We start from the raw sequence: 14,827 nt of genomic DNA, 5'->3' as shown, positions 1-14,827 counted from the left end.
TTAATCAACATTGGTTGTAAGTGAGAATTTAATGCGTGTTTGCGTAAACAGTATGTGAGGATTTTTTTTAACCTTTAGTCATTTTTTTACATGTGATCATTGTTATTGGGCATGAAATAAGAAAAAGCTCGGAACCAGCAACCTCGGTTTAAAATTGAAATGAGAATCTTGCGAACCAAATGGGATACAAAATTGAATATAGGCAAGCAATGGATGGTCCTGAGCTTGAAGCACTAAGGGCAGTGAAAAGTAACTTGAATTAGTTAAAACTTGCACAACCATATATATCTTTAAAAATAGTTAAAATTTGAAATTCAGTGTTTATATAAAAATGTCCTACATACGCAGTTATACAGTTTTAGGCTTAGTGGGTACCAAATAATAAAAAAAAGAAACCATAAAAAAACTAGCAAAAAACCACCTAAATACATATGGCACTAAACAGCTAGCTAAGGTTTGGATTTTTCTAAAGGTCTTTAGGAATCCGCAGATTACTAATGTTTAAGTTTTTAAAGACGAAAAGCATTATCAAATTTAACTAATTAGTTTTGCTCGTTTGTTTCCACGGTTTAGACTTGGCAATGCTGGCGAACCATGGCTCTGCCGGAAAATTTTTAAACAACCAAGAGAAAAATCTTTGAATATTGCGGTTTTCACCCATTAATAGACCTAAGATTAGTCCGAGGTGCGAAAAACAATTTTATCCCATCTCTTTGGTAGTTTAGAGATACAAAGTTTAAACATTAATGTCAAAAATATAAAGCTGTCCTAACTGCCCCATTAGAATTTTTCTACTTAAGTTAAGAAAATAAGTGGCTGCAACTTAAATTATTTTTATAACAAGTCGAATTCAGATTTTTTTTTTTTTAGAGCCAAAATCCAGCGGTGATAACTTAACTTTATTTTATACCTAGCAGTATAAATATTTCTCTCTAACAAATGGAAACAAAGTTTTCATTTTTCTAGGGGGGACTGAAATTTGTGATTTTGAATTTAATAAGATCCCAACTTACTATAAGTAAATAGAGAGTTTAAAAACTCTCCTAATTGAAATTTGAGGAGTGTTCAGCCCCACAGAGATTTCAGCTCCGATTTTTTGTAAAATTGAACTGTTGAAATGAAAGCTTAATTTCAGGCACTCTCTTATTCTTTTACTTACTTTCATTGTTCTAGATATAATCGAATTTGGGGACTTTTCGTCATTCTCTCAGGTTTGATCTATTCATGTTTTTGTGTGTTTTTTTTTAATGACCAAAGCAATTCTATTGAGACATTTAAAGACGATCCATTTTTTATGGCATAGAATTCTTTATAGGGGCAAGTCTGTAAAAACATTACGAAAAAGTGGAACTGAGTTTATCTCCAAGATCCTTCCTTTACGTAAAAGTTTTACGTTACCTCCACCTCAAGGGAACACAACGGCCGTAACATAATTGGCCGTAAGAATGTACGGCCGTCAGAACGGCCGTAACATAATCTGTTGGTGTGAAAGGTTAAGTAGGGACTTTAGGTACGGGGAAAGACTTGCAATTGAGAAAGTGAGATGAAGAAAAGCATTTTTATGGACGGTTTTATTGCATTTCTTTTTTAAAAGTGATAAAGAAAATGTAATAATAATAACCTTTTTTCTTAACAGTTTTAGCTGGTCTCAGCTGTGTGAGCACCATTAAAAGCGTTACGTACCAATGTGAAAGCGCCTTAATAAAGAAAAGAAATTTTAAAAGAATAAAAAATCGCGTTTTGCCATATGTAAAGGTCGCAAGTAATAAATCAGTTATTTTTCACTTTAATTATATTACATCTTTGAACAACAATAAGGAAAGTAATTATATTAACCTTTTTTTTTCTCATCAGTATGAGCTTGTCTCAGATATGAAAGCACTATTAAAAGAGTAAAGGAGCAATTCGAAAGCATCTTAATGAAGAAAAGTAGTTTAAAAAATACTTTGTATGCAATAAGAAAAGGTTGCAAGTGACAAATCCAGTTATATTTCACTTTTGTTGCATTATATCTTGGAATAGTAATAAATAAAAGCAGTTTTATAAGTGTTATTACAAGAGTATGATTTTGTCGTATTTTGCAGGTTGTAAATTATGTTGCCTCGCTTGTAATATCTGTTTTATATATAAATTTGTCAAGATTTAATCTGAGTGTCAGTCTCTTAACCTTTAGTCGATTTAGGAATTTCTAAAGATTTTGTAATTTTTTCTCCGTTTAGTCATTAGGTTAAAAGAATGAGCCTTAAATAAGTTTTTCACCTCATTTAAAAGTTTTATTCAATCATTTCTTAATTTTTCATCTTTTTTACTGTTACTGTTTATATGTTGGTGGGAAAACGCAGAAATTACAAAAATAAATGGAAATGTCTGTCTCTAGTCTGAGTGAGCAGTTACTCAAAGAGTGCAGTAAAGCATAGACGATAATTAAAACTTACAATATGATAACACAACTAAAAAAGATATGAAAAAACAACAGATTTTTCAAGACAACAATAAACTAAACTTGGAGGAAAAAACTTTGAAATGAAAGAAGAAAAAGACAAATTCACAGAAACAAGCGGAACCCGGGCCACGTGAAAGAAAAACAATACAATAAGCGGAAATGAAAGGGACACCGAAGTGCCATACAGATAAACAGCCAGAGACTAAGAGAAAAAATAAGAACACCAGACGTGTCACCATTTTTGCACCAGGTAGTTAAACCGAATGTTGGATACGAAACAAATAAAATAGTGCTCATACGCAGGAGTGATACCTGCCCTATGCATAGGGAAATGTTGTTCACAGGCCAGACCTATATTACTAATTTCTTCGTTTTCTTCCTAAAGTCTGCGTGAGACAACCGACACGTGACTGTGCAACAACACACTCATGCTTGCTCTACACCATCAGCAAATTCATACCGAATGCTGTGTTGTTTATATTTCCAAAACCCCATTTGTCTCTGATGTCAAAAGACAATATCACGCACAAAATTTTCATCAAGCTCCGATCAGAGGATTTCAGATTCTCTGGACATGAGATTTCTCTAATCACAGATGAAAGATGTTGATAATGGCCTTAACCGCCCACCGTTGTTTTCTCTTATCAGGTTTGTTATCTGATCAGCATAAAAACCCCTTTCATTATCTTATGAAAATCAGATTTCAAGAGTTTCATTAGCAAACAAAAAAAGTCACTAATTGTCTCAATCTCCAACTGTATTGCCATATCAATGCCAAATTTCATTTTTCAGAGCTGAAAGTTTATACAAATATTAACTTGTTAAAGTTTATTCTTTTCAAGATTGGGGAGGAAAGATAATACACAAACATGGGAAACATATTGGTCTGTGCTAAGTTTACGGTTTGCGTAGATTAAGATTAATAGATTGCTTTATTATTAGATATCAGATTATTTTTTCAAAAGAGTAAATATCTGAACTTCTGTTCACTGTTTAAACTTTTAGGTTTTGAGGCGGAGTGTTTGTAATCAAGAATATTTTCCGTATCTTGATTCCGCAGTAAATCCAGGTGTCACCACTGGAACTAAAATGAAGCATAAGGCCCCCCACCCCTCTTCCACAAATGCAAATTGATACCCATTTTAAATGATTGGATGCAACTAATTGAACTTGTGATTTTTCTCAGTTTATTTATTTAATAGAATTACATTGAATCCATCATGCAGAGCCAAGTTGAGGCAAATGCACTTAATTTTTGAACGAGTGGGAGGGGCCTTTTCTTTAAATTTCAATGTACACTGCCTATAATGGTGCAAATAAATCAGGAAGTAGGTGAATTTGATAGCATAAGTCCTTATTGGATTTTAGAGCTCTTCTTTTAATTGATTTTGGTTTGACCATAGGTACCAAAGGTACCAGACTAAAGGTACCATGAGTTGTCTCAATGACACCATTCTAAGTGGGAAAATCCTTATTTTCAACTCGCTCTTTCTTGTCTACTGAGCGTATGTTGAGGTGGATGGTCTGAGATCAGAAACACTTTTAGCAACTTGAAGATAATTTCTAAAACCACTTTGGCCTGCCATAACATAAACAAAGAAAACGATCATAAATGGGGTTTTTAAAGACCAAAAGAAAATACTGAAAAAACAAACAAAGCGAATATTTCGAGAGAACAACCACCTCTCTTCTTCAGCGCGAACAAAATAACACAAACAAGGAAAATGCCGAAGAAGATAAATAAAAATCAATAAAAGGCAAATTTATAAGAATTAAAATCAAATACCTAACAACCATAAGGTGAGTCATTCGCAAATATCCGCAATTTGCACAAAATCCAAAAATTCTTAACTGCCATCGGCGGATACTAACGAACAACTCGTTACGAACAACACGAGTTGTTCTTTTGTATGGAAACAAACGCAGATGTCACCAATAGAACTAAAAAAAAACACACTAAAATTGTTCTGAATCTTGACCAACTATAATGTTGGCCTCGTGGATAGGATACTAAATTTTATCAACTCTAACAAAGACAGGCATATTAGGTATAGAAAAGGGCGGCAAAACCATTTATTATGTTGCACTAAAATTATGTATAAATTTATTAGTAAGTACCCAGAAATTTAGGTAAATTTAAGATTTTGGTGGCGGACCAGGCCGTAAGCCCTTCCCCGTATTTGTCCTTGGTATTCGAGTGTTATCTTAATTTTGGCTTCCCCCTGATTTGGGGGATTCGGAACTAACTGCAAGAAAACTGCTCACCATTTAATGGCAGTTTTTGTTGGCCAAGAATTGAGAAGGAAGGTGCAGGTGGTTACCCAGTTTGTAGGATCGGTGTAGATGGGTGACTTAATTTGTTGGCCAAGAATTGAGAAGGAAGGTGCAGGTGGTTACCCAGTTTGTAGGATCGGTGTAGATGGGTGACTTAATTTGTTGGCCAAGAATTGAGAAGGAAGGTGCAGGTGGTTACCCAGTTTGTAGGATCGGTGGAGATGGGTGACTTAATTTGTTGGCCAAGAATTGAGAAGGAAGGTGCAGGTGGTTACCCAGTTTGTAGGATCGGTGTAGATGGGTGACTTAATTTGTTGGCCAAGAATTGAGAAGGAAGGTGCAGGTGGTTACCCAGTTTGTAGGATCGGTGTACATGGGTGACTTAATTTGTTGGCCAAGAATTGAGAAGGCAGGTGCAGGTGGTTACCCAGTTTGTAGGATCGGTGTAGATGGGTGACTTAATTTGTTGGCCAAGAATTGAGAAGGAAGGTGCAGGTGGTTACCCAGTTTGTAGGATCGGTGTAGATGGGTGACTTAATTTGTTGGCCAAGAATTGAGAAGGAAGGTGCAGGTGGTTACCCAGTTTGTAGGATCGGTGTAGATGGGTGACTTAATTTGTTGGCCAAGAATTGAGAAGGACGGTGCAGGTGGTTACCCAGTTTGTAGGATCGGTGTAGATGGGTGACTTAATTTGTTGGCCAAGAATTGAGAAGGAAGGTGCAGGTGGTTACCCAGTTTGTAGGATCGGTGTAGATGGGTGACTTAATTTGTTGGCCAAGAATTGAGAAGGAAGGTGCAGGTGGTTACCCAGTTTGTAGGATCGGTGTAGATGGGTGACTTAATTTGCTCTTCAACTGCCAGAGTCTACAGCACTATATGTGTAAGAAAGGCTGGGAGGGGGGTAAATTATTGGTAATCACTTCGATGACCAAAACGATCCTTTTTATAGTTGCCACTTCATTGATTTTGATTTAAAGGAGCGACATTAAACTTATGCTGTGATTGCTTTTGTTTTTTGTTCTTTTTTCTTTGTTATTTTTATTATTATGTGTTAAAAAATACATTTTTTTAAAATAAGAAGAATTGTGACCTGGTGTAGTTAAGTCCAGATTTTGTTATCTGCTTGGATTTTGACATATATCGAAGCTTTATTTCTCTTTGGAAAGGTATTAGAAAGCTAATTGGCTAATATACAAGTTGACCAATTTCCTGGGGCTATTTCAGAAAATGAAAAAAATTCAAATTAAAAATCTAAAAAAAAAACACCCATCGAGCACTGAATGTCTTTGAAGTACCAATGACGGTGTAAACGAAGCCCGATTGTTTAAACTGGTTAATTGGAAGCGTACAGAGCCAAGCAGCTACCTAGCAAACAATTCATGGTAACGGCTTGTAAGTAAGAAGTGACTCTGCCCAATAGTAACCGAAACTCTAAAAAAAAGGAGAAACACCTCCTCAATGGTGTTTCTTCATTTAAAAAATGGAGAAACTCCACTAACCAGTCAAGTGATCATGATCAAACCATCAGATTTAGCATATCAGAGGATCCTGTTATAGATGTTTCAAGCTCATATCTATAAAAATGTGGAATTATTGATTTTTACCTGAAGAAATATCACGGATGCGTGTTTATTTGTTGCTGTTTTTTTCACAGGTGATCGCATTGAACCAGTGGTCCGGGAAGATTTGAAGAGGGCTTATTTAAGCTGAAATCAAAAGTCTAGTGCCCTTTTCAAGTAAGCAAAATTATCGGAGGGCAACTAGCCCCCTTCCCACGTTCCTTTCCCCAATGGCATCCGACCAAATTTTGAGATAACCTATAAGTTAAACATACTTCAAAGGTCCAATAACTATGTCTCTTGGGATGGCATGACCCCAAAAAGCCCCTGGGGAAAGATATTTCAATTATACAGTTTGCCCGGTGTTTACAGATACAGATATTTTATTTATGGAATAATACTACAAAATACATCTGCGCACATGTCTGGTGGCATAATTGAGCCCATTAAAAATTACAACAAATTATTAAACACCGTTAACAAATTAAATGAAAGAAAAACAAAAAAAAACAACAAGCCTCTTGGACAACTACCCAAATACAAACAAGGTAAATAAAACCAAAGTCAACCATCAGAGATAAACTTCCTCACCATTCTACGAAACTGCCGGTAATCAGCGCACTCTCTAATATCCAGGGGAATAGAATTCCACACCTTTGGACCAATATGCCTCAAACTAAATCCTGCTCTAGTTGTTCGCCTAAACTCCTGCGAGAAATTAAAAATGAGTTTACATATAGTATTTGTTATTAGAAAAGTTTCAGATATTTTATGGTAGAAATCTTCTAACGGGATGATTTCCCATAGGGAGAATTTTCAGTCGGGAGGATGTCTCTGGGGAAATTTTTAAAGGGATGGGGAGGGCTGTAAGCTGTACAGTTTGCCCATTGTTATAATATAGTATCTTTTATTGGGAAATATACACAGGTCCTTTAACTTTAACTCTGGTTCCACCAGCTGTCTAGACTTTTTTCTTAATTGTGATCGAACCGTGAGGTTTTAGCCACGTCGGTAAACGGGCTTACGACCACTTCCCACTTACCTGTACATTTGAAGTGGAGCCAAGCCGTATTAGTAGTTCAGTCAAAACAATGAGTTTTACAAATCTGATTGGGGTAAAACCAACACCGCTGTTTACTTGTGCACGCTAGACGACATTCTATCTGAACTAAAAGCAACATTTCAACTACTTTAAAAAAAACTTAGATATTCCTCAAACTGGAAAGGTTTCCTGCTGAATATCTACTGGTCAGAGATTACCCATGTCTGTATAATGTGGAAGCCTTAGCCGTAGCTCTCCGAAGGGTTCTTAGCTCTTCAGAAGTACCTAAGTGGCCCTTGAATACCGATCTTATGGCTGCGTGCTACACATCTGGTTTCTGGTTTGGTCATGGAGTGAATCTGGAAGGCCATGCTCCGGCCCTGTATATGATACTATGGTGTTTACAAAGTACAAGGCCACGGTAATTGGTAGTTTCTCTGAGAGACTAAAGGTAACCCTAATGAAATGTGGAAGTTTTTAAATAAAAAGAAAGCGACTAGTGACCCTTCAGACACCTGGAGTTACAAGTGAAAATTAGTAAACTGAATATTTTACTACTGAATTTTCACCACTCGTTTCTGTCCCAGACGAAAGTTTTTTGGCTCGATTAAATGAAGCTCTTCGTGAAAATTTTCAATGACCTAGGATTACTGTAACTGGCTCAAATATCCTTTATTATATAAGGAAAACGAAAAAACTACCTCGCGGAATTGACAAGCTATGCGACCTGCATACGGCGGTGCTGAACTTTAGTTCGCTATCTTGAGCTGCTGAATCCAATTATTTTTAACTGTGGAGTATGGAGTAGTTCCCAATATATTCTGTGCGGGTGTTGTTACCCTTATTCCCAAGAAGGGCAACAATAATAGTAGTCGTAGTTCATACCACCCGATAACTGTGTCACCTACCTTGTGCAAGTTGTAGGAACTGCTGGTGATTGATGGAATAAACCAAGCTTGTTCAAAACCAGACCATCAGCTTGGTTTCAAAAAGGGTTCCAGCCGAGAACATGTCCATACAATTGTTGCAAATGTTTTGGTGGAAACAGAAGAAAGCGGTGAAAAAATGGTTATGGCGGGATATGGAATTTCTCGAGCAATTGATTCAGGAATATATCCCCAATTAATCCTTGGTGCTGAGACTCGTAGTCTGAATCGATCAACAGTGCGTGTATGTAGTCATATGCATAGTAAACGGTACGTTGTTGCAGGTTCCTAATGGCTGTAAGTGCCGGTTCCTAATGGCTATGTGCTTTTTCTGGTTCGTATGAGAATATTAAAGGGTATTTGACAGGGCTATTTTAATAATAGAGTAGTGGAGGCCCCAAAAAAAGGTTACAGCTATTTTTTTATGCATATGATGTGCTGTGCAGCATAAGCAGGACTTGTGCTGCTATAGAAGAGAACTTTAATATTCTAAGTTGTGAATATAAAAAAATTATCTTATTTTTAAACCTGAAAAGAGTGAAGTTATTATAGTAAGTAATTCAACTGGTCGGTCATCTGCTGATAATATTTGCCTTGAATCTCATCTTTTAAAGCCTCTGTCTAGTTTTACTTACCTCGGCCTGCTAATTGGTTCTAGCTTAAAGCATACCTGGTCTTTCCTGCTTGATTTTTTAAGTGAAAGACTGCAATGGACGAACGCACTTCTTCTTTCATGTAAATCTAGGTATAAGTTGGCAATTCTAGGAAGGATATATAATGCCTTTCCTGTATTCCATTTAGTAATTAGCACCCTTCTGGAAACTGTTCATTCAGACTGAGAAAATACCTATCCACCAACTGTATTTTCGTAATGCAAAGTTTCAATTAGGTATCCCTTTATGGGACAGACACCAACGGTTCGTGTCTAGCTTTGGTTTGTCCCAACCTTTCATTATAATTGAAGAACATCTGTCTCGGTTTATGAATTCTCAAGGTCAAAAAATAGTTTATTAAATCCTTTTTTATGAGTAGAAGTGTATTTCTTTTTCTGTTTTTTTATTACTCCACTCTAACACCGTGCATGTTTTTTTTAGGAATAAAATGATTCATTCATACGATTTCTTTTGGAAGGACCAAATTTTCCATGGGTTTATTTTCCCTGGGGATAATTTTCTACGAAGGGTAGGGGGATATCCCGACATGATTGTCAAGACAGTTAGAAATTAATTTTTTTTTAACTGAAAGGAAGGAGCAACATTAGAACTTCAAAGGAACAAAAAATATTCCCCGTATGTAAGGGGAGACTGCCCCCTTCTTGATCCTCGCTCTTTACACTAAGGTTTGACGTTATGCCCCCATTCCTTAAGAAAGACTGATTAAACTTAAGTGCCGTTGAATTTGAATAAGGATAGTTTTTAAGGAACTTTAAGACTTTTAACGTAAAGCGTAAGGGTCGAGGAATGGGCAGCCTTCTCTCCCTCATATCTGGAATAATTTCTGCTCTTTTAGGTTCCAATATTGCTCCTTATATTTGGTTAAATTTTTTAATATCTTACAAGAATTAGGAGGAACCAGGAATCCAATTTCTAATACAATTTTTGGCAGTAGCAGCTGCTGAATTTAACATAAAAAGAAACGTGGGTGAAAATCCAACAAAAAAAAAGAAGCTAAAAACAAGTGACCCCAAACAGCTTAAAAAGCTGTAGTAGCTTTCGCTTGAAAAAGTTGTTGTCTTTGGCAATCAATATATCGTTAATGTTTTAAGTTTAACGGATGAAAAAACACTGTCAGACCTTAGTAGTTAGTCTGGCTTACTTATTGTTCGTACCTCAACATGGTAATACTGACGAAAACGTGGTACTTCTCTAAGAACTTCATAGTTTTAAGTTAACAAATCTTTTCAATACCCAGTTTCCAGGTATCAATAGAGTTAGGACGGATATATGGGACAAGCAATCAAGACTGTACCCAGAGGTGGGGGTTGGGGGTATTTTGTAAACCCCCCCCCCAAAAAAAAAAAAAATTAGTAAACCCCCTCCGGAAAAAAAAATCCTGGGTACGGCCTTGCAAGTAATGTTTCAATTGTGATGTCTTTGTGCTTTAAACTGTAAGAAACAGGAACTTAGCCTTTGCAAAAGTATAACTTAATGAAATGCTATGTAACCTTTGAGAGCAGTGTTTTCTTTAATCAAGGAATTTCTTAGACCACACTGCCTTTTATAATAATTTTTAAAGCATCATAGTATTACAAAACCTTCTAGTTATTCTTTTTTTGATTCAGTCAACTTGGGTTAAACACACTGTTTATATATATTAGTTTCAATTTGTCCCATATCGGAGTCCCATATCGGAAGATATTGTACGAAAATGCACAGTATTGCATAGCAGCTCTCCTAAGCTTGTGCTGTGTTTGAATATTTTGAATATTTTTATACTTTTGCATAGTGTTTGTGTTTTTTTTGTGTGTTTTATGTTTGAGTTCTTTAATCTGTTTGTGTTTCAATCTAGTATTTTCTAGTTTGACAAACGCTCCTGAATGTGAAGTATTTATTATTAGTATGTTATGCAAAATGAATTTTCTCAGAATTCAATGTCTAGATTAAATGTATTATCCGTTATTTTTTTCTTTATTTACGATATCGATTTATTTACGATTTTCTTACTTACGATGCATTCGATTATTTACGTAGTTAAGGAGTCCAAAATAAAGCTGATGCTGACTTACTAACTTTATTCATTGTATTTCAGCGTTCAAGGACTTGAGATACTATTTTTATCGGTTTTGTTATCTTAAGTACTCCAAGATATACGCGTAAGCTGAACTTAAGGCAACAACTTTAAGTAAATGAGGATTTTCGGATGAGTTTTTTTTAAAGTCACCCGTCTTTAGGTAAAACAAGTTAAACACGGCACTTATTTTGAAACCTTTCCACCCTGTTTTTAGATCATATTGCTACATAATATACTTTGATTATTGTCAGTTATCTCTGAAGCATATATAGTGTTAAAACAAGCTGATGAGCCTTAGTCGGTCAAAGGAGTAAATTTTAAAACCAAAATTTGCAATTTCTGGTGGGTTTTAACCCCGTTGATGACGATCAATATTCGGAGTTTGACTTTTTAAGGTGATAGCTGTACATCTGAAGGGATTAAAAAATAGTATATTTATCATTTCCCTTTTTCTATTTTTTTTTCTAATGACAAACAAGTTATTTTACTCTATCAATTTTTCTAAAGGCCCTAGTGAAGAAACTATCCCTAGTGAAGAAAAGACAGACATTCAGGTTTTGAATCACACAATATATATTTAGACGTTCGAACCACACTTTTAAGATATTAAAGCTGCAATATATAAACTAATTTCTTTTACCCATGCAATTCTTGGCTGTCAGCCAATTTCCTTCTTTCTTGAATCTGGTAAAAGGATTAGGCTTTATAGGGCTGATAGAGGATGAATAGCTTATGGAAGACACTTCAGTGCTTTCCGATGCTTTAACAGAAACAATTGGTGTTGCAGAGCTTTATTGTACGGTTGAAAATGTATTAGCTGTATTAAGATTTACTGACACCTGGTCTCTCAGCAGAAAGCAGCAACGTTCTATGGTGTTTTCAAATTGTGCCGCATAACTTTTTACATTGCCATAACTTAAGATTTCAGGTTATGGAGCAAATTTGTGTGTAGCTCGAGCTCTACATAGAAATTCATTATACTTAAGTTTGTCTTAAGGTTGTCGCTTGTCTTCTAACCGCAGTCAATTTGAGTCTTTTCTTGGTGTCATGACGTCAGCACAGGAATAATTTGAATTCTTTCTTTGACCTATTTAGATCTTTTATGTCCACAAATGTCAATTTGCCGGTTTTAAGAAGAATATAAACTATGTAGTCGATTTCAAGGCCAGAGTTTGAATATTCATATCCGCTCCACATTTTCTTTTATTTTTTACAGTTTACTTATTGCGATGAATTTGACGATGATATTGACGGTTGTATGGATTTTTCTATTTGGTTAGTGAGAAAGAACTTGTTCAATTACGGAAATTTATACTTAATGTAACGTTTCTTAATCACTCAGCATGGAAAATTGCGTACATAGTGTGAGAACCAATTTAAACTTTCGTACATCTAAAGATCCGCCTCTCACCTATGAAGGAATGACAGTTTCCACATTAAAACTTAAAATCTAGGTGTTCTGTGTGTTATTTTTTTTTAATTTTCTTGGCTGCTTGATTTAAAACCTTCTGCTCAAGAATCCTCAGTGTTTATGCAAATTGAAGGCTTTTTTCAATAAAACTAATGAAGCTAAGGTTCACCTCTTAGGGGTGGCTTATAGAAAGGCTATTGTGGCTGGTATTGGGGATCCAGGGACTAATTGACCCTCTTTTTCTTTAACATGCTGCTAATATCTAAAACATATTGATTCTGTTTGATGTGGGAATGGTGGTTAGTAACAGCTCAAAATTTTTCTTGGATTTTTCCATCTCGGCTATGTTTTTTTTATATTCTGGAATCAAGTGCAGAATTATTCAAATTATTTAGATTATAATTTGCACCCAACCTGAAGTGTTTGGGCTCAACCTCTCACCCAACCTGGGTGTTTGGGCAGCTGCACTGTTTCTGGGCTTATAAACCAGTCACACCACGTCCCCTAAAAAGTTTGCCATCTGACAATATCTCCACCTCTAAGAACAAAAAAATCCTAAGGAAATTTTCATTTTTCAATGAAAATCCAGATCAAAGATATATTTTCAAAACTCAGGAGGGAGGGATTCAAAAATTCTAGGGAAGAGGAGTGTCCTGTTCGAAACGGGTTCTAAAAATGGGTGGGTGGAAATGATGCATATGCTTTAGAACCGTGCAGCTGCCCGAACGCTTTAGCATGGGTGGGGTGTAATTTGAGACTAAAAGAAACAGCGAAATTCAAAAAAGTATGCCGCCCATTAATATTACTAAAGTAGATGTAGAGACTCGACTAAAGAAGATTAACCCAAATAAATCAACAGGACCTGACGGAGTGCCCCCTCGGCTCTTAAAGGAGACGTATGCAGTACTATCACATCCTCTCACCCTACTATTCCTAAAGTCCCTAGATACTAAATCTATTCCACAAGACTGGAAGGAAGCTTACATTACACCTGTTCATAAAGGAAGCAGCAGAGATGAAGCCAGCAACTATTGACCAATTAGTCTCACCTCGGGAGTGGGAAAACTTCTTGAAGGCATAGTTAATTCAGCCATTATTGAACACCTAAATGCGAACAAGCTACTATCTCCTAGCCAGCATGGCTTCCGCCCCAGTCGATCAGTTGATACTAACCTCATTGATGCTTACGAGCATGTCACAGAACTTATGGACACTGGATCCCCAGTTGATATGATATTATTAGACTTAGCAAAAGCGTTTGATAAAGTATGTCATAGGAGGCTAAATTCTAAACTCCACGCAATAGGCCTCCACGATGAAGTCAGAAATTGGACGATGCAATTTCTTACCAACAGGAAGCAGGTGGTAAGAGTATTTGGGGATGGTGGATCAATTTTCTTCTCAGAATCAGCAGATGTAGAAAGCGGAGTACCCCAAGGCACTGTTTTGGGCCCAACTCTATTCAACATCTATATTAATGATGTATCTTCAATCATAAAGAATAAGATTTGCTTATGTGCTGATGATTCCAAAATAATCGGTCTGATTTATGACCCCCAAAGTACCAAAAACATCCAAGCAGATCTCGACGCACTCTCAACGTGGGCAAAAACCTGGCGACTAGAATTTAATATCCAGAAATGCAAGGTCATACACTTTGGAGCAAACAACCCTCTCAGCCAGTATTTTATGGAATCCAATTGTGGTTCTAAACAGCCACTTACCACCAGTCACTGCGAAAAAGATCTGGGAGTCTTGGTTGATAACAAGCTCAAATTCAACTTACACACGCAGTCTGCAGTAGCCAAAGCCAGCCAAACTCTCGGTATAATAAAGAGAACGTTCTGCAGTAGATCTCCAGCAGTAATTACTAAGCTCCTAAAGGGCCTGATCCGACCAAAATTAGAATTTGGGATGTCCATTGCCACGCCAGTTAACAAGCTTGACCAATCGATTCTGGAATCGGTGCAGCGGAGAGCAACGAAATGCATAAGGGGTTTTCAAAATTTGCCATATTCTACCAGACTCCAGAGGCTCAAAATACCATCTCTCACATACCGACGTAAGCAAGGAGATGTATTGATGACATTCAAATTGATCTGCAACCACGATATCATCCCTGACTTATTCCAGTTAGATAGTTCGTCAAGAACAAGAGGGCACCCCCTAAAGCTCTACCGGAAATGCGCTAATACCAGGCAGCGAAACAAATTTTTCTCCAACCGTGTGGTTGGATTATGGAATTCCCTTAGCCAGAATGCAGTCATGTCCCCTAATACTGAAGCCTTCAAGTCAGCTGTTGACAGAGATTGGTGCAGCAAGCCATGGCGCACAGTTTGGAATGTGCCCGATGAGCTGAGCCACCATCATCATTGACCGGCGTCTACAGGATTCGTCCTTATCGCTGGATAGTAATTTATAAGGTAATTACAAGGTAATTTA

This window comes from Artemia sp. Qi Xiang Cuo, chromosome 4 (genome assembly GCF_049724085.1).
Source record: "Artemia sp. Qi Xiang Cuo chromosome 4, ASM4972408v1, whole genome shotgun sequence".
Classification (NCBI taxonomy): domain Eukaryota; kingdom Metazoa; phylum Arthropoda; class Branchiopoda; order Anostraca; family Artemiidae; genus Artemia; species Artemia sp. Qi Xiang Cuo.
This window is presented reverse-complemented; position numbering follows the sequence as displayed.